The 17,836-nt window shown below is 43.2% G+C and overlaps 1 protein-coding gene and 1 long non-coding RNA gene across 9 annotated transcripts in view; one reads left to right on the plus strand and one right to left on the minus strand.

The window, feature by feature from the left end:
• The window catches only part of LOC125180502 (uncharacterized), a 44,923-nt gene extending 31,386 nt beyond the window's left edge, over positions 1-13,537 (minus strand). For 2 of the 4 annotated variants that reach the window (XR_010827918.1, XR_010827917.1), the window contains exons 1-3: positions 13,078-13,537; positions 1,995-2,225; positions 308-366 (exon numbers count right to left, since the gene is read on the minus strand). This is a non-coding gene — a long non-coding RNA (uncharacterized lncRNA). The remainder of the gene's footprint in view (positions 1-307; positions 367-1,994; positions 2,226-13,077) is intronic. The other 2 variants (XR_010827919.1, XR_010827920.1) reach the window with 2 other exon arrangements.
• Positions 13,538-13,539: 2 nt separating this feature from the next.
• Positions 13,540-17,836, plus strand: part of SMARCA2 (SWI/SNF related, matrix associated, actin dependent regulator of chromatin, subfamily a, member 2) — a 124,568-nt gene continuing 120,271 nt past the window's right edge. Inside the window, exon 1 of one of the 5 annotated variants that reach the window (XM_066988778.1) lies at positions 13,540-13,680. The gene's annotated coding sequence lies outside the window, so the exon portion shown is untranslated. Of the gene's footprint in view, positions 13,681-13,801; positions 13,946-14,567; positions 14,708-14,979; positions 14,998-15,273; positions 15,587-17,836 lie in introns of those variants that run through there. The other 4 variants (XM_066988779.1, XM_048050955.2, XM_048050956.2 and 1 more) reach the window with 4 other exon arrangements.

The following is a 17,836-nucleotide window of genomic DNA, read 5'->3' on the forward strand; positions in this document are numbered from 1 at the left end:
TGAGTCCTGCAGGGACATCCTTCATCAGTGGACCAGTAGAAAAGCTTTCTTGGTAAGGAAGTTGACTGGCTGCACATATGGCATGCTGGAGTTTATACTAACAGCTTAGTGCAAATTTCTGTCCCTAATGTATTAGACAAGTTATGACAGGAAAACATGGAGCACAACTCAGCTCTAGCTGCTGTGAAGGGAAATTAAACTTTTTTTTTTCTTGGTGAAGAAACACAAATACAGTAGTGAAAAGCATATAAAAATTATATATATATATATATTAAAATAATAGCTTTAAGATATTTTGTAAACTTACAACAGCAAGAAAGCTCGCATTCTCAAATTCCATCAACTTCAGATCTGAGTTGCAATAACCTACGGGTATTTTCAAAACGTACACATTAATATTTGCTGAATAACATGATTCAACTTCCATTACAAAGAACCATGCAATACAGTTTGCTTTCTTAATGACTTTCAATTGTTGGTATCATTCTCTAGTGAAGGTTCTTCCACTTCAGGAGGGGAAAAGGACCTCCACTGGCAGGACTAAATCTAGGGTCTGTATCTTATATGAAAAGTTTCACGCTGCATATTCAAATGAGCTTTTAAAAAGCTCATTCAGCTCAGTTAAATCTCTCAGCATAACCCTTCTTCATTTAGCCTCCAAGCTGAAACACGTGCCAAGTGTTATGTACTGCAAGCAATCACATCGACATCAATAGGACTGTCCCGTGTGAGCTGCAGTTCTGCAAGGGCTTAAGTCTGAGGTGACACAATGACTTACACCTGCAAATCCGGCTTGTTGAAGTAGTGTAGGATGAAGGGATTCAAACTGCAACAAAAATATCATCAAATGGGAATTTCAATCTTTTAAATGTAAGTTGCTGACTTCAGATGACAGTTTTGCTTCTCAGGGCATAGGGTAGGTTCATGACTCTAACAAGCACTACCTGTTTTAGTTATTTCTAAGACTGTCACTAATCAGTAGTTGAATTTTCTTCGCTTGTTTTGTGGGAACTTATTTTTCAGCCTTGATAAAGTTTGCCAGCTTCAAGCCAGAGAGAAGCTCCCTTAAATTCTTACTTGCAAAGGAATTGAGGCAAAAACAAAACAAAACAACAGAACAACAACAACAAACCCAAACCCTTACTGCAGTTCTTAATGCAATGGTCAAAAAAACAGCACAGCAAATCTTGTCGCTAGATCAGGCCTCCAAGGATCCACATGGCAGGAATAACAGACAATTCAGCCTTTCTCTGTGTTTAAGCTAAAAATGACTTTTTTTAGCTTGAAATGGTATTTGGAACAGATAAAGAGTTCTTCATGTATAATTTTTGTCCCTTAATTTAGTAGATAAAAAAACTACTTTCAGAACAAATAGTTCAGTGAAATAAATAAAAAATCCTTGCACTGATCATAACGATTGTTTTCACTTATTTTGACTTGCCAGTAGAGTTCCAACACATGAGCATTTTCAAAAGAGAATATTTCAGGAAGGTTAGTTTTTGTTTGTTTGTTTGTTTGTTTTTTGTGGTTGCATGGTTTTTTTTTGAGGAGAATGTATTCTAAAATGTAGGTGAATCCTTCAAAAATTTAAAAAAGCTTGTAGGCATTGTCTTGGCTTTATTGTACAATCAAATGAAGTAACCTTGGAAATGCTTAGAAAATGAAAACAAGGTAGGTCTTAAGTAGAAGCAAGTCTGCTATTATAATATTTCACCCTAAGCATGAAGACATTTCAATATTTTTCTCTGCATTAGATCTGTGCATATTGCTCTTCTGATGGATCAGCAGTCAAGTGTGCCACTGGTAAAAATCACTGCTGGAGCTGCTATGACAGACATGCCAGTGTCTTGGAAAGATTTTATTAATTTTGTGCTCTTGGCTTTGTAAGAGGCATCAGAAGTGTTAAAGCAGAGTAGTCATTAAGATTACAGTTGAGACATGATTAATTATCCCCTCTCTGTCACCTCAGCTTGTCTGTCACCTTTCTCTCTGACCTGTTTCTTTTCTTCTTTCCCCAGCACTCTGTGGACCAGATTCTGATTGGTGACATCAGTGATGCTGAGATCAGAAATTGGCTCCTTGCCTCTATTTTTCCCTTGCCTTCCCTCTAATTTGCCTTTTTCTGTGCTTCTCTTCAAAGACTCTTTGCTGCAGCTCCCAGTGCTTTGCAGGTATCCTTGACTACAGCTCATATTCCCCAATCTCTGGCCAGCTGGAGCAGCTCCCTGGAATGATATAATATAGATCAAAGGCAGGTGGCCAATCAGCAAACGAGCAACTTGTTGGCACACAACAGAAGTGACTCAGCCACTGTTTGGTCCCTTCTTTTCAGTCTTAAATTTGGCCGAAAAGTAGTTGTGAATAGTGGATCTTAACAACAGTGGATTGTGATTGATGGTGAAATGTACCAATTGAAAACAAAAACTGGCTTTTATGGGACAGGATATAGTCACAGATTTACCCAATCAGCAATCTACCTCTGAGGCAAAACTAGCACAGCCTAAAACTGTAGTGGATTTGTTATGTGTTTTGGAGAAGGAACCAAAAGTGCTTTGTTTTACAAAGTTCTGTGATAGGAGAATTTTCATGGGATAGGAAAGAACATTGCAAAGTATCTTAATGAACCTTCAAAGATGTTCATTGCATAATACTACAGCTGCAGCATGAGGTTTGTATTTATAACCCATCTTGAGTATGTTCTAGGCATAAAACCATACGTGCATGTGATTTGAACACATTTATGGAGTCCTGCTTGTATCTGCAATTGAAGAAAAACCTCCTGCAAACATTTCCACCTCTGGGAAGTTACACAACAAGTTGTTACAAGGATAAGATAAGTCGCTACTTATTTTCTCTGTGTATCCTGGAAAGGCTTGATTTTTGAAGAAATGTTTACTAAATGGAAGTTAATTTAAAAACAAAAGTTTTTAAACATACCTGTCGTAATTCCTGTTGAAGGTGGTTGTTTCATATAATGCCTTATAAATACCTCTTTTCTTGCCATTAGGTAATTCATGCAATTCAAGGAGCTACGCGGGGAAATTTACCATGTAAACAAAGACTCAACACTACCACAAGTTAGATCACAGGATAAAGGATTGAACTCTGTGTGCCATCCATATCTCTGCCAGTAGCATATTCTTTCTTTCGGGTAATCGCATACAGTGCTTTCATAGTAGGGATTGTGTGTCTTGCAATAATTTGGGTGCTTGGCCAAATTACACTAGTAAAAAACTTCAATGCTATGGCATGCTGAGCCAGAAGTCCTACAATCCTGTGTCAATATGGCTCCACACACCAGGAATACCTGAAAAGAAGGCCAGCTTTAGGGATCTGAATGGAAGTGTTGATGTAGCTTACTAACTCAGTTTAGCATCCAGAACAAATGAACGATGCTTTCTTTATCCCAAGGTACAAAAGAAATGAACAAGAAAAAATGTGTTAATATGTACTGTATAGTTCCAGCACCCTTTGGCATGAATTTGCTTGCTGTTATTTAAATTCAAAATGAAAGGATTTCCAAAGAGAGACAAACCCAGATCAAGTATGTGTGCATTCAGAAACAGAGCAGGACAGGTTCCACCCATGACATCTCAAGTCCCATCTGCACAATTATTTTTGTTTGCTAATTTATGAAATCAGTGCTTTGATTTTCCTGAGGGTCTCTATCAAAGGCTGGTCATTAGACAGCATGACACAAAAAAAAACAGTATACTTGCAGACATTCGCTCCTGTCTGTTTGATCTGTGGCTTGTACAAGTCTTTTGCAGGGCTTGTATTAAATATTACAGTACTTTTCACAACAAAGTTTCTACTCACCAGCATCTACTAATAGCCAGAATGGTTCTTGGGTAGAATGATTCCACAGTGGAAAAGAAAAAAAAACATCTACACATTGGATAACACTGCCTGGAAAACAACGCTTTCTTAGTGGCTGAAATTTGAGATCTCTAAAAGCTGACTTTCTGGTTCCTCAGTTCAGCTTTAACCTCTCCAGTATCGCAGAACTGCTAAAGTTCTTGTTCCTTAAATTAGTTTAGTTACCACCACTTTAGTTACCACCACTTTAAGTGTAATAGAATATAATGAAGTAGTGTAAGTGAGTCAAGGTAGCATGTTAAGAGAGTGATTTGTTTACAATCTCTATGCAATCTGCTTTATCTCTGAGATCATCCTCTAACCAACTATGGTCACAGCTGCTTCCATATGAAATCACTTATGCAGGATGTTCCAAATACATCTATCAGATGAAGAGAGAGTAATTTCTTTCCTCTGCACTTCCACACGGCCTTGTTTTTTTTTCCCCTCTCCCCCTTTCCTTCTTTCCTCTAGTTAAATTATTTAATTAATAATAATTTTCCCTTAATAATTATTTTTCCTTTGATTAAATTATCCTTATCTCAACCCATGAGTTGTTTCTTTCCTTTCCTTCTTCCCTTCCTCTTATGAGGAGGGGGAGTGAGAGAGCGGTTGTGGTGGAGTTCAGCTGCCTGGCAAGGTAAAAAGCTGTACAGCCATGAAGAGGCAAAAGAACCGACTCCGTCAATTGGTCTTCTCACTAGCTGCTAGGAATCTCCATTTCACATTCCTTGGCCTGAATTTTCTCCCGCAGATTAAACTGTTTGGTTTTGTTTGTGTTTTTTTTTTGTTTTCTTTTGTTTTTGCATTTTCTCTCTGTCATTCTTACTGCCTGTTGTGCTTCTGCTAACACTCATTGTCTTTCCTCTGCTCTTCTCTCAAATGTACAAATCTCCATTTTTCTTTCAGGCAGACTATGCATACTAGCTAGGAACTGAGCAGTTATCTATCAGGTCTCAGGTTCATCTGTATATTTGAGGGTAGACTTACAAAGACAATAAAAAAAAAGTGTATGTGTGGAGAACAGAAATTAGATTCACAACAGGACAGAGAATGGGTGTTTAGAAGGAGCAATGTTCTCTGTGGGGATCCTTTCTCCTTCAGAATGGCCAAACTTTTGCAGGTTTGGTGGGTGACAGAACAGGGAGGGGTGAATAGTTACGGATATATTAATAATGCTGATAATGTTGCCTTGTCTCAAAGATGCCTGACTAGATTTGGCAGAGTAAAATGGTCCCCTGCTCTGTGAATGTTATTCTCTGTGGGCCTTGACTGCACAGCAGTGGAACACACTTTCTCCACTGTGTTTGGGTTGCTCCTCAATAGTCCATGAGTTTTTAACAACTTTGTTCTCAAGATACCCATGGGTTGAAAAGAATTGTGCTCCTATTGACCTTATTCATGCATACGGTCTGATCAATTCCTTCCAAAGATCTTTAGCTGATGACAGATACGTGTTTGTGGGTCTGCTGTGCATCATGAATAGCTAGAAGTCTATCCAGCCAGCTAATTAAGTGGGCAATTCCTATTATATGTTTGGGACGGTTTCAGAATCAAATATGCTGCTGGTACATATAGGGTTAACAGTTGGGATCTGTCCTGTATAAGGATTTGAGCCACACCTTTGCTCTTCAGGGTTGTTTAGGAAAGTCATCTATTAAGTGACTTCAGAGGCATCGACAGTTGTGCATTATCTTTCATTTTGGATTACCCCAAATTTAGTTCCTTCCTAGGTTCTGAAATCCAGCCTGTTTGGAGTGTTGCAGGTGAAAGGGCCAACCTTTTAGCTCAGACAAAGTAGGCAGCAACTTAGAACAGCAGACTACCTGCTTTGCCTGTGTTAAGACGACAATAATCAGCTGCCTCAGCAGCCTCTACAACCAGAAGAGTCAGTTTTTACTTCCTACTTGCATAACCTTGGCAGCTGAGAAAGAAGTTGAGATGCAAGGCAGCAGCAGAAACAAATATTAACAACAAAAGTAGTGAGTCCTTTTCTTCCGGCCGTGCCACACAAAGACAGAAGAGGTGACAAACTTAGTCCCTTCCAAGCAGCCTGCTCTACGCAGGACAGTAGCTTGCTGTAGCATGAGGGATGCAGGAAGACAAACTAAAAGAGAGGTACCTGTAGCCACAACTTACATCAGTTATTCCTGTTGTTATAACTTCTTTTGATCACTGCCCATCAAACAGGAGAAGGTTATGATCATAAATCTGAATTTATTAATTAACAACAATGCACCACTCTCTCCCTCCTCCAATCCCCAACCCCAGCCACCTTTTTTAAAGTTTTAAGTACAAACAATATAGCTCTACTTGTTTATTGCAGTGCACGATAACGATTGATTTGCAAGAGATTTCTAGAGATTTCCATGTCTTTTTATGCCTCTTTCAGGCTTGATGTAACTGCATCTCCAATTACACTGTCACTAGACTTCTTTACTTTCCTATTACTTCCCTTATGAGTAGAGCTGTATTAGCATATTTTTTGTAAATGGTGCTACTTCAGTTTCCTTGTTCTTGGGACTCTCTTAAACAACAGCCTAGTACTAGTTTCCATTTATCTTTTAAATGTGATCTTATTTCTTTTGTTAGTGTGGGGACAGTTGTCTTATCACTCTTCTACCTCAGACTGCTTGTATTTACCCACTCATAAATTTGTCTTCTTCCTTGATAATTATTCTCAGGGTCCAGAACCAGTCTTATTAGCAGAAGTTCACTAGCAAAATGCAGGTTCTCTATGCTTTTTGGAAAGCTTCTTAGTAAGTTAATCATGAAGTTTAATACAATTACACACCTGTGCTGCTTATCGGTCTATATACCACACTTTGTAGCGTATAGCGTTAAATGCCACTAACATGCATGAACTGAAACTTAGTGCACGTTTCTACCATAGCCTTACTTGTTCATCAAAAATTAGTTGCTTCCATGAGCTGCCAGATTCCAACCTTTCTCTGATTGATGATTTTTCACAGTACCAAACCCAGTCAAGAGGCAGATGGCAAGAGAGGCAAAAGGTGCACAGCTATAGTCCTCATTGTTATCATGAGCATGTATCAGAATGGATGGTGTCAACACTGTGGCAGAGGAATGTGTGCCTGACATCCCTAGAAAAATCCATTCATCTGGCTAAATAGCAGGTAAAACAAAAGGCCAATAAATAATACAGGTAACCATTAACAAAATTGTGGACATTATTGACAACATAATAATGACACATCTACAGTTTTATCCTCTAAAATACCAACAGGAGGCTCTCAGTAACCAAGGAGCTTAAGATCACCTAGCTCATCAACCTCCCTGAAGTGGAATCATTCTGCTTTTGAAAGCTTCTAACCAGAGATGATGCATTTAAACACACCTCTTTATACTGACTGAAATTAGGAAGTCCACTAGATTTAATTCTCTGAGTGACAAGCATCTTTCTAGTACAAACCAGCTGTCGCCTGATGGTCTATTTTCATTGATACTGTCATCTTCTAGACTGAACGAATTAATCCTAAGGTTTAATACCTACCTACTTTTTCCTAAGTATTATTATGTCAAGATTTCTTGGCCTCCTTTTCAATTTCTTACAGTAATAGCTTTCAAATACTTTAATGTCCTCTAAAAGTCTTCATGACCCTGAAAACTACCTCAGATAACGAATGATAAATTTTTTCCCTGATTTTTTTCTTCCCTTGGGAAGGGCCTCCCATTTACAGTTCTTATGTTATTGCTCATAGCAGGTTGTTCCATGTACGTTTTATAGAAAGAAAAAAAACTCATTAAAGCCATTTGACAGAGAAGTCCTACTTATTTTTAGGTAGTGGAAGAACTGTCAGAAATTAAGACGACTTGCCTAACTACATCAGTTGTATAGAAACTAGAGGAAGTGAAAAGAAAATCCATTCTGTTTCCTGACGGTTTCTAATAGAATGTTTGAAAACTAGATGTAATCAGCCTGTTACAGAACATAACTCCTGCGCACGTTTCTCAGAAATGGGTTATTTTCAGGTGGTTCAAAATAAGTATCCAGTTCTGCTCCTTTATTCACATACACAGAAAAGCAGAAAAAAAAGCATTAAAAAATCAAATGTAACTCTATTAACAGACTTTCATTAAAACATAGATTGGATGATTTTCTGTCTTTGAAATAAAGCACGAGACTGGGTTTGAGATGGTTAGCGGTTTTTAACTGACAGAGGCTCTTACGTCTTACAAATGAAACAGGTGGACCATAAACAATGTTTTGAATGTGATAATGTTCTCTCACATTCTACTTGAGGGTTACAGAGTGCTCGGAAAGAGATGTAGGGCTCTGACTCACAATCATTGCAGAAAGCTGCTGCAGCAGTTAAAGACATTACTAATACAGGCTGTTCTGCCTTCTGCCAGCCAGGACAATAGTGTCCTGGCCACTGTGATGTAAAGTCTCCTCTGTAGGTTATATTTTCAATTCAACAAAAGAGCAGGGTGACTTTGTAGAATGGGCAGTAATATATTTTTTTTTTTTTTTCCTCTTTTAGGTCAGGCAACACTACTACCCTTTTACGTTCTTTTAAAGCAAATTTTTACCTCTGAAACTTGCACGTCTACTCATTTTCCTTTTTTTGGCATACATATCCACTTCTATCCTACACCTCCTCAGCTGGGAAGCTATTTAGGTCCACCCGCAGGAAGCCAAATCCCTAACCAATCCTCAGAAAAAGCTCCTTTTCCATATCTTTGTAAGACTGATGCATCCTGTTCCACACCCCTACACATGCACAATGCCCCACGTCAGAAATCACCACTTTACTGCTTTGGCTCAAAAGCAGCGTCACGTCCACACCTCAGCTATTGCAGGCTACGTTAGGACAGTAGAGCCAAGACTCTGCCAGTAGCTCTTGTTCACAAACACTTAAGACCTGAGTAGGCCAACTCCAGGAACATGTTCTCCTCTCCTGACCCTATACCAAGAGCTGGTAATGGGGCTGGTAGGAGTGGGAAAGAAAGCCAGCCAATGAGGTAGTACCATATTAAAATATTTTGTATGAATCAACTAGAATTTGTGTCAGAGCTGTGGAATACAACAGAGAGCAGTATTTGTGCCTACTGGAACTTAGAAGAGCTTAGTAGTTTCTCACAGGAGGTATCTAGCAAAGCTTCAAGTACAGTCTCCACTGCCGAGTCTCATTTACTTCCAGCCTTTTCTGTATTTATATGTAGTTCCTGGAATTAATAAATGTAACATTTTCCAAAGTAGGAAGACAATGTGTAGCTACAGCCATTTTGAGAACTACCTTTTTAGCTAACTGCCCTCTCAGCTGTATCACTTTATGCTTGTTGCATGAGACAAGTTGCACAGTTAGTATCACTGTCAGTATCCCACCTTGATGCTTCCAAGCACATCACAATGACGTACACAAGTAAGTGACTCAGGGAGATTAAAATGTCTTGTAATAAAATAGCAGTTCACAAATTCGAGTTTAACAAGCAAACAGGTCACTGAAGGAGATGGTAAAGGATAAACAGGCTCTAATTCTCTGAGACAGCAGGCAAAGTCACGCAGCAATGAATACAAAACCTATGCGAGGTAAGATAGAAGAATTTACCAGTGATCCATTGGCAACACGTGAACAGTTGACCAATTCATTAAGTTTTCCTAAAATCACCCCACAGATGTTTTTAATGTCGCTGACTTAACTAGAATGTATGATTTTTAAAAAGATCTAACTGACTTAATAATCCCTTCTGTGAATTCTTATTTATGTATGGACGTCCCTTTCTGGATTCAGCTGCTTTCATTTACATGTGCCCCGTATGTGGTTCCACGAGAATGATTTATTTTGTCTTTAAGACCAACTGACTACAACTAAACAGGAACAAATTATTCTCACACCCTAACCTGAGTCTGAACACTAAATTAGGAAAAGTCCGTATGTTGATAAGGCCAGTATATTCTAGCTCAAATCCAGCTCTTGTCTTTTATCACATACCTTCGTTATCAAGCAGCCATATTTCATTTTCATGCAAGTAATATATTGAGGAACAAGTATAAATATAAAATAAAAGCATCTTGAGTCCTGCTTATCTATAACTGTTGAAAATGAGCTCATAAATGAGCATGAACAGAACAACCTTAAGCCCATCTTGCCCTCATTCTACAAGTTGAATGGTTGCACAGCTTGCACATCCCAGGTCTGGTTTTTTGCCTTTGGCCTGTCTAATCAATTTGTGAATAACTGAGCGTGTAGCTGTCACTGACAAGGGGAAACCGTTTTCACACTGCACATGACAAAACTGTCCTTGTGTGTTGAAAATACAATTACCAAAATACTGAAGCAATTCTCTCTTAATTGCCCTCCTCAACCCTCCATCCCATTTGCTGTTTGATTTTCCTTTATTGTCACACCCATTGGGTTAATTTTTGGTAAAATGCATTGTGAGATACAAAGGCTAATGAAAAGTTCTTGGACTTGTCTCAAAGGTTCCACCCTGAGGTAGGAGGGAATCTCAGATTAATATTCTGATATTTGATACATAATAGACTTATATATATAAAATAGACTCTCCTACCTGGAGAGAAACTAGAAGAGTTCAATAACATCAGGCATGAGGTAATACTCTTGCAAAACACAAACACAAAACTGGGCCTACCTGGTTAGGAAGCAAAATGTCAACCTGAAGAAAAAGCAAGGAGAGAAGCAAGATCAACACTAAAATTTGCTTCTCCTCTCCTTTAGGACGAGAAACAAGACCAAACTCTGGAATTTTGTGGGCTACAAAACAATTAGGAGTATCTCTGCAAGTCACTTTACCTTTCTCACACACAAATATTGTTTTGGAATGCATTCAGAAACACTCCTTAGACAAAGGACATTAATTATTCCCTTCCATTTAGACCTGAGAAGATCTCAGCTTAATATTATCTTTTGGATATCACACTCCCACAAATACACCTTGAGAGTTTAAAGTTGATGAAGATGCTTTGAAAGAGACTCTCTCTTTTAAAATATGAGGAAAGCTTGATGAACACTTGTCTCCAGGAAAAACAAACAAACAAACAAAAAACAACACCGAAAAACACAAAACAAAGAAACAAGCCGAAACCAAACCAAACAAAAAACACAAAACAACAACAACAAAAAAAAAACAAGGCAAAAAGGGCAAAGTACCAAGCACATTCATGAAAGTTATTTTAGAATTGAAATTATACTTTTAAATTAGAGAACAACTGCATCTTCCATATGAGAAGGAAAACTTCTAACCAGATCTAATCAATTGCTTTGTTGCCAGGATGCACCATTCTAATGGAATCTGTCACACTCGTAGTATTACATACTACAGATCAAGAGATGGGTAGATAGAATATCCTTCCCTTCAGGATTCACGTGCTTCAAGAAATAAGTATAATTTCCAATGCACAATGGGTAGGACATGAGAAGACTTTTGCAGAGAGTACACGTAAAACAGACGTTTTCCATAGTTTCTCACATCACTGATTTACCTCATCACAGCATTTGCCTTGACTCCTTAAACAAACAAGCAACAAAACCACCAAAAAGGCTATTTCTTTTAATCTGGGGTAACTCACACACATGAATTAACTTGATGTAAAACATCAGACATTTCCACCTTACCGCAGCAAACTCATGGAGGTCATAAGACTTGTCCCCACGTGATGATGATCTCAACAAACTGAACTCATTGCAAAGCTGAATTATCTTGCCTTCATCCCATTTCCACCTTTGAACTCTTCTATTAAAGTTCAGAGCAGCATGCTTTTTCTCATTGCTTTTTGGGGTGAACACTGTCCACCAAACCAGCAGTCAACATTACCATACAATCATAGAATAGCTTGGGTTGGAAGGGATCTTAGCGATCACGCAGTTCCAACCCCCCTGCCATAGGCAGGGACACCACCCACTCGATCAGGTTGCCTGGGGCCCCATCCAGCCTGGCCTTGAACACCTCCAGGCATGGGGCATCCACAGCTTCTCTGGGCAACCTGTTCAGAAAAGTTACCTGTTACCAGAAAGGTAAGGTAAGGTAAAGGTAATCAGAAAGGTAATTTCCCTAAGGCAAGTCTTGAGTTTGCTAATTTCCTGGGATATGTTAAAAAATACAAATAATACAAAGAAAAATAATCTGTTGTTTTTAATAATACAGAAACCTGAGCATGAAGCTATCCTCACAGAATATTTGAGCTCAAATTTCACTATCCCCCTAACATCAGCAACTGGATTTTGCTGGGAACTAACTGAGGCACTAAAAACCATTCCTTTCTGCCATTTCTGCTGCAGTGGCTGTAATCTCTGGCAGAGAGAGAAATACCACCATGAACTGCTGCAGCAAGGATTCTTTTGAGGTGTTATGGTGAGGCTGCTGCAACTATCTGCAACTCCGTAATGGCAATGACCCGCCCTCACTTTTTCTCCTTTTGCTAAGCAAGGTTAATCAGTGGAAAGCTAACTTAGCCTTTAGCATGTAGTCATTTACTGTATTTGCATATTTGCTGTTCTTGAAGCTTCTGCTATATCACATAAAAAAACCCTTACTGATACATCAATTTCAGTAAACTGGTATGAAGAATAAAGAAAAGAAAAAGAACCTCTTTACCCCTTTTGTTTTTATTAGGAATTATTTTTCCAAAAATGTTAACTACATTGCTTCATCTCCAAGAAACAATGGATTGCAACTTATACTTGAAGACAAAGCTTAAGCTAAATCCTAAATTACTCACGGATGAAAAGTTTTAGATGATGATATTTACTATTTTGTAGACACAGATTTGAATGTTTCCATTACTTTGATTTTGTTCCCAGGCAAACATGTTCTACACAAACAACGAACTGAGAATACAGCCTTCGATGCTTTATTTACAGGACACTTAGTGCTGTCCAGTGTTAGAGCTAGTTGTTTTACACAGCTACCTGTCAGCATTTGGGCAGTCACGTTATAAAAAGAACAAGATGAAGACAGTGACCAGATGGTAACAGCTTGGTAAAGTATATAGAAAAAAAAAGTACAGAAAAAAAGCACTGTATAGCCAGCGTTAGAACTAGGTAACTACAATTTCTGTTATGCAAGTAAAAAAGTGTAAAACAAATATATATATATATATATATATATAAAAAACACCGTCAGTTAGCGACCACAAGGTGCATTTGGTGCTCCCAAGTCCTGGTGGCAAACTTCAGCAGAGTGACTTAAATTTAAACGCCTGTGCCTGGACGTGCTCAGCTAGCAATTTTATACCTTTTCCTTAACGCCAGACGTTACTGCAGCAGAGTGACCCCCCCGTAAAGCGGGCACGCTACCTCCTCAGCGGCAGGCTCCCTCCACGCGGCAGGACCACAAGCCGCGCGTACCGCCAGGCGGATTTTCTCTTTATTTTTGTCACGGTTTTTAAGGCTGGCGCTGAGGCAGAGCTCTGGCCGGCGGTTCCGGAAGCTCTGAAGCGCTTCCAGCACCTTCCCCGCCGCCGCCTCACGGAGGCCGCGGCCGCCCCGCTCCGCGCGCGGGGCCCCGGCCGGGCAGTACCAACGGGCGCCGCGCCGCGCAGCCCCTCACCTCCCCTCTGAGCGACAGGCGGCCGCAGCCAATGGGGCCGCCCCTAATGCGCGGGGGGGCGGGAGCCCCGCTGCCGGCGAGCCAATGGGCGCGCCGCTTCTCGAGCGGTGGGGGAGGCGGCGGGAGGGGGCCGTGGGCGGGGCGGCGGCGAGGAAGAGGAGGGGCCGGCTGTCACCGTGCAGTCATGCTGGCCGCCTAGCCCCTCGCCCGCTCCCCCGGCACGGCACGGCGCGACACGGCGGCCAGGCAGCGGGCGGCACCCGGCGCGGCGCTGCTCCCGAGCAGCAGGTAAAGGCGGCTGGCGCGGCGGCCCGCCCCGCCCCGCTCCGCTCCGCTCCCCGAGGGCCCGGCGCTGTGGGTGAGGCGCACGTCCCGGCAGCGCGGCCCCGCTGCTCCCCCCCCCCCCCCCTCCTTCCCCCGGCGGCCAGCCCGCCCTCCTCCCCGCTGTCTGCGCCCCCGCGGTGGGTGGGGAGAAGAAAGTTTTGATCCGGCGTTTCTGGAATAATCATCGCGCCCGGCGCCGGCGGAGGGGGAGGCAGGAGGCGGCCGGCTTGTGAGTCAGCCGCAGCGGCGGGGCGCCGGGGGGGGGGGGGGACGGGACGGCAAGGCAGCAGCCGGCTCAGGGCGCCGGGACGGCGGGGGGACGGCAACGAGGAGCCGGGGGGGCCGGGGGAGCCGGGGGCGGCCTCGCCCGCTTGTCCCCGCCCCTGCCCCGCCGCGGCTGTTGTTGTGGCGGCCGTGAAGTTGAGGCTGTCCTGCCGGGGGCGGCCGCGGCGGCTGGCCGGGGCTGTGCTCCGCCGTGGCACCTCCTGGCATGGCACGGGGAAGGGGAAGCGGAGAGGGAGGGAGGTGGCGCCGGGGGGAAGCGGTGTCGCCTGTGAGGGTAGCGGCGTTACCCGGCGGAGCCGGCTCGGGAGGCCGTGATCCGGATAATCTCCCCGGCTGCCTGTCACCAGCACCGCGCGCACCGGGGAGGGGTGCGGGGGGAGCAGGGGGAGGCTGCGCCTCCTGTTGCCTCCAGCCTCTGTCTGTAGCCGTGCAGTCGCGCCTGCTGTGGAGGTGTCGCGATTTACTTCCCAAAATAGCCCGTCTCCCCCCCGCCCCGTTCTCCCTGCAGAAACCGTGCCTGCCCCCCTCCCCCGCCCTGCAGCAGGCAGCGAAGCGGAGTAGCACAAAACATGCGCTTGCAATTTTGTAATCGCCTTCCAAGCGAAAAGCATTTTATTTCCGGTGTGCGCGGAAATTTTTTTTTTTTTTTTTACGATCAGGCCGGGCGGGAGCGAGGAGGATGCGTGTAAGGCGCTCGGATCCTCAGGTAGAGGCGGCTGGTCCGCGGGGGCCCCATGAAAACTTCTCTGCCCTGCCAGCGGCGGGGGCCGGCCGGGGGAAGGAGGGCGGCGGAGCCCGTCCCCGGGCCTCCGCGGGGGAGAGGGAGGCGGCGGCGGAGGGTCGCGAGGCCGCCGCAGGCAGGCAGACGGGCAGGCAGGCACACGGCAGCGTTGGGGTCGGCGTGACATGGTGGCGGAGGGACGGAGCGGCGGGGCGACGGGCCCGGCCCGGCCCTGAGGCACGCCCCGGCCGGCTGCTCGCCCGCCGCGTTCCGGGGTACGGCCGCGCCGGGAGGTGCCGAGCGGGGCTGGATGCCCGCCCTGCCGGCCGGACGGGGAGAAAACTTTCTGGAAAGGCCGGAGGGGGCGAGCGGGGCCCGGCCGGGCGCGCGGGGGCGGCGAGAGGCACCCGCCCGAGGCCTACGCGGCGCCCGGCGGGGCCGGAAGACCCGCGCGGCTCTGCCGAGGCCGCCAGTAACGGCCCGCCCGTAACGGCCGCAGCGGCCCCTCCGTGACCGTGCCCCGCGGGGAGGGAGCGGGCCCGTGGGTCGCGTCCCGTTTTGGGGCCCCCCGCCCTCCTGGAGGGCCCCCCGCGGGTAGGAGGGCAGGCTGCGCGCCGCGGGGAAAGTTGCGGCTCCGGCCCCCTGCAACTTGTGCTGCGGTGATTGAAGGGGTCGTGGTTTTGTTCGCCCTCCCTTCTGGAGCGCGTTGTGTGGGGTAAACAGCGCGGCCGAGCATCGGTATGGCTGCACGGGTCGCGCCGAAGTTCATTTCGCTCCGCGTCTGTTGTTTGTTTCTGGCACTCCGAGCTCTGGCGAGCCCTGTTCTTTTTTAAGGTGCCTTTTTTTAATGTATATCTTACACTGGTAAGTAAATAATCGACTGAAGCAACGAAGCTATAAAGTATTTAATTCTTTTACCATTTCAAGTATTGTGCACGCTTTCTGTAAAATGTAGTAACTACGACACTGCATTGATTCATCGGTGTTCTCTTTTGTTTCGTTTTCCATTTCTTCAGCGTTACTTAATTTTACCCATGGCTTCTGTGACACAGACAAATAAACGTTGTATCAGAATTAAATTCCTTTAGTAGGGTACTAGTTACATGTTCGAGGTCTCTTCTGTGTAAGCTAGGGTTTTGTTATGCAAATGAAGGCACACTTTCTCTTTGGGAGCCTAATTGCCCTATTACTTACTGTCTTTGACTTTGTTTCTTTTGTCCCTTTGTTATTCTAAGGAAAAAATGATGTAGCAGAACGATAGGAGCGAAGGTAGTTTTTCATGCGCATGTGTCAGCAGTAGAAAGCAAAAAGATCGAGTAATGAGCATTTTGAAATAATTCCCAAGTTAGCGTGTCATACGGCACATGTGGACTTGACAGAGGTGAAGGTAAAGCTTCATTAAATACAGTATTTCTCTCATGAGTTATGTCTCAGCTTTAGGACTGGTATTTCTGTGGTGTTTCACAGAACATATGCGCCAGAAGAGCGTGTTCAAAGCAGTCTTAGATCTTTTCTTTTGTTCATTTCTGAAGTGGTCTGTGAGCATTTCTTGTGAAGTTTGAAAAACGCTTTGACCAACACCTAAGGCTTGAAGTTGACGAGACGAAAAAGTGCTCCAGGTAGCATTCTTATATTAAGTACATTTTTGACAAAGGTGTATATGAAATTAATATCTACAGATATATTTTCTCAGCTTTTGTCTGACTTTGAAGTTAAGGTTACAATGTGCACAGTAGCAACTTTAAAAAACGTCTGCACTTCTTCCACCAATTGTCATGGTCCTGATTAGTAATATTGCTGTGAACTAGTGATCCTTTTCAGAAGGAGCCTTTTTGTTCTACATATCAATGAAAGCATTTTTGCAAATCATTCATTAAAATGCTTATTTTCTGTGTGCATGTGTTTCTGCTGCAGTCGAAGTTCTCTTTCTATAAAGTGTTTCCTGGACATTCTTGTCTTTTGCACTGCATCATTTTTTTTGGATTTTTCATTTGTTTGATCCTCTAGTGGAGTAGTAAACACAACATTATGACATAAAGATAACTTGTAATGCAAATGGCAGCAGAGAAAAGCTTTTGTCGTATGTGCAAGATAAAGTAAGGAAGGATGATTCAGGGGAAGAAGTAAGGCCTCCTTTAAACATTGCTTTGGTAGTTCGCAAGTATAGCAGGATAAAAAGATTAAGACTGAAAATTTTTTTCTAACACATTTAAAGTCAATTCGTGTGGTTAAATGTTTTGCTGTTTGCCTCTACTTCGTAGAGAATATTTCTTGTGGACTACTGTAGGGTTTGAGCACCCAGGTGAATCATTTAGAGCTGGGACCTTTAACAAGTATGTTAAGAATGTTTGTTATGATTTTTTTTTGCCTCATCTTCACTGATATTTTACCTAAAGTAACCTGTATTAAGAACGATCTTCTTCCTTAGTCCTTCTTTTCTTTCCCCTCTAATTAAAGACAAGGCCTGTCAGTAATGAATTCCTTTGCCTCTGCCTACCTCTAATTGTGGCTTTTGTTTTTCAGTATCTAATGTGAAGATGATGTTGAATTACTGTGATTAATACTTGTAGAAAAGGCCACTGTATGGAAACTTAATCTGTAATCAATCAGCACTGTCATGAGTCAGTTTTCTGTGCCCTAAGTACACAATAGAATCTACATATGTAGCAAACATGGGTTTGATCTTGGGCAATGACAGACTGTCAGTGGTGAATATGGCTACAGGGTTAAAAGGCAATTCCTTAAACTTCCGACTCTGTCTGCCCTCCAGGTTTCCTGAAGGCTATTGCCTTCTGCAGCAGGAGCAACAGAAGGGGTCGTACGTGTATGCCTTTGCATCTTCATTGAAGTCTGGTGTCGTAGCTTAACCCAACTTCTGTGAACTCTTGGTTTAGGATGACTTCTTTGTGACTGGCTGTAGTACGTTCAACCCCCAGCTGTTAGCCAGTCATTTCCTGGTGCTGATCTTAGTTTTTCAGAAGAGGATAGTCTATAAGTTCAAATAATTGCTTTATGGGAAACTTAAACAACTACACAATAGGAATAGGAATTTCTTCAAGAGGATGCAGACAGTCTTTGGTAGACAGCTAAACGTGAAGCTCAGGCAGCGTCCAG

The sequence above is a fragment of the Anser cygnoides genome, chromosome Z (genome assembly GCF_040182565.1).
Source record: "Anser cygnoides isolate HZ-2024a breed goose chromosome Z, Taihu_goose_T2T_genome, whole genome shotgun sequence".
NCBI lineage: Eukaryota > Metazoa > Chordata > Aves > Anseriformes > Anatidae > Anser > Anser cygnoides.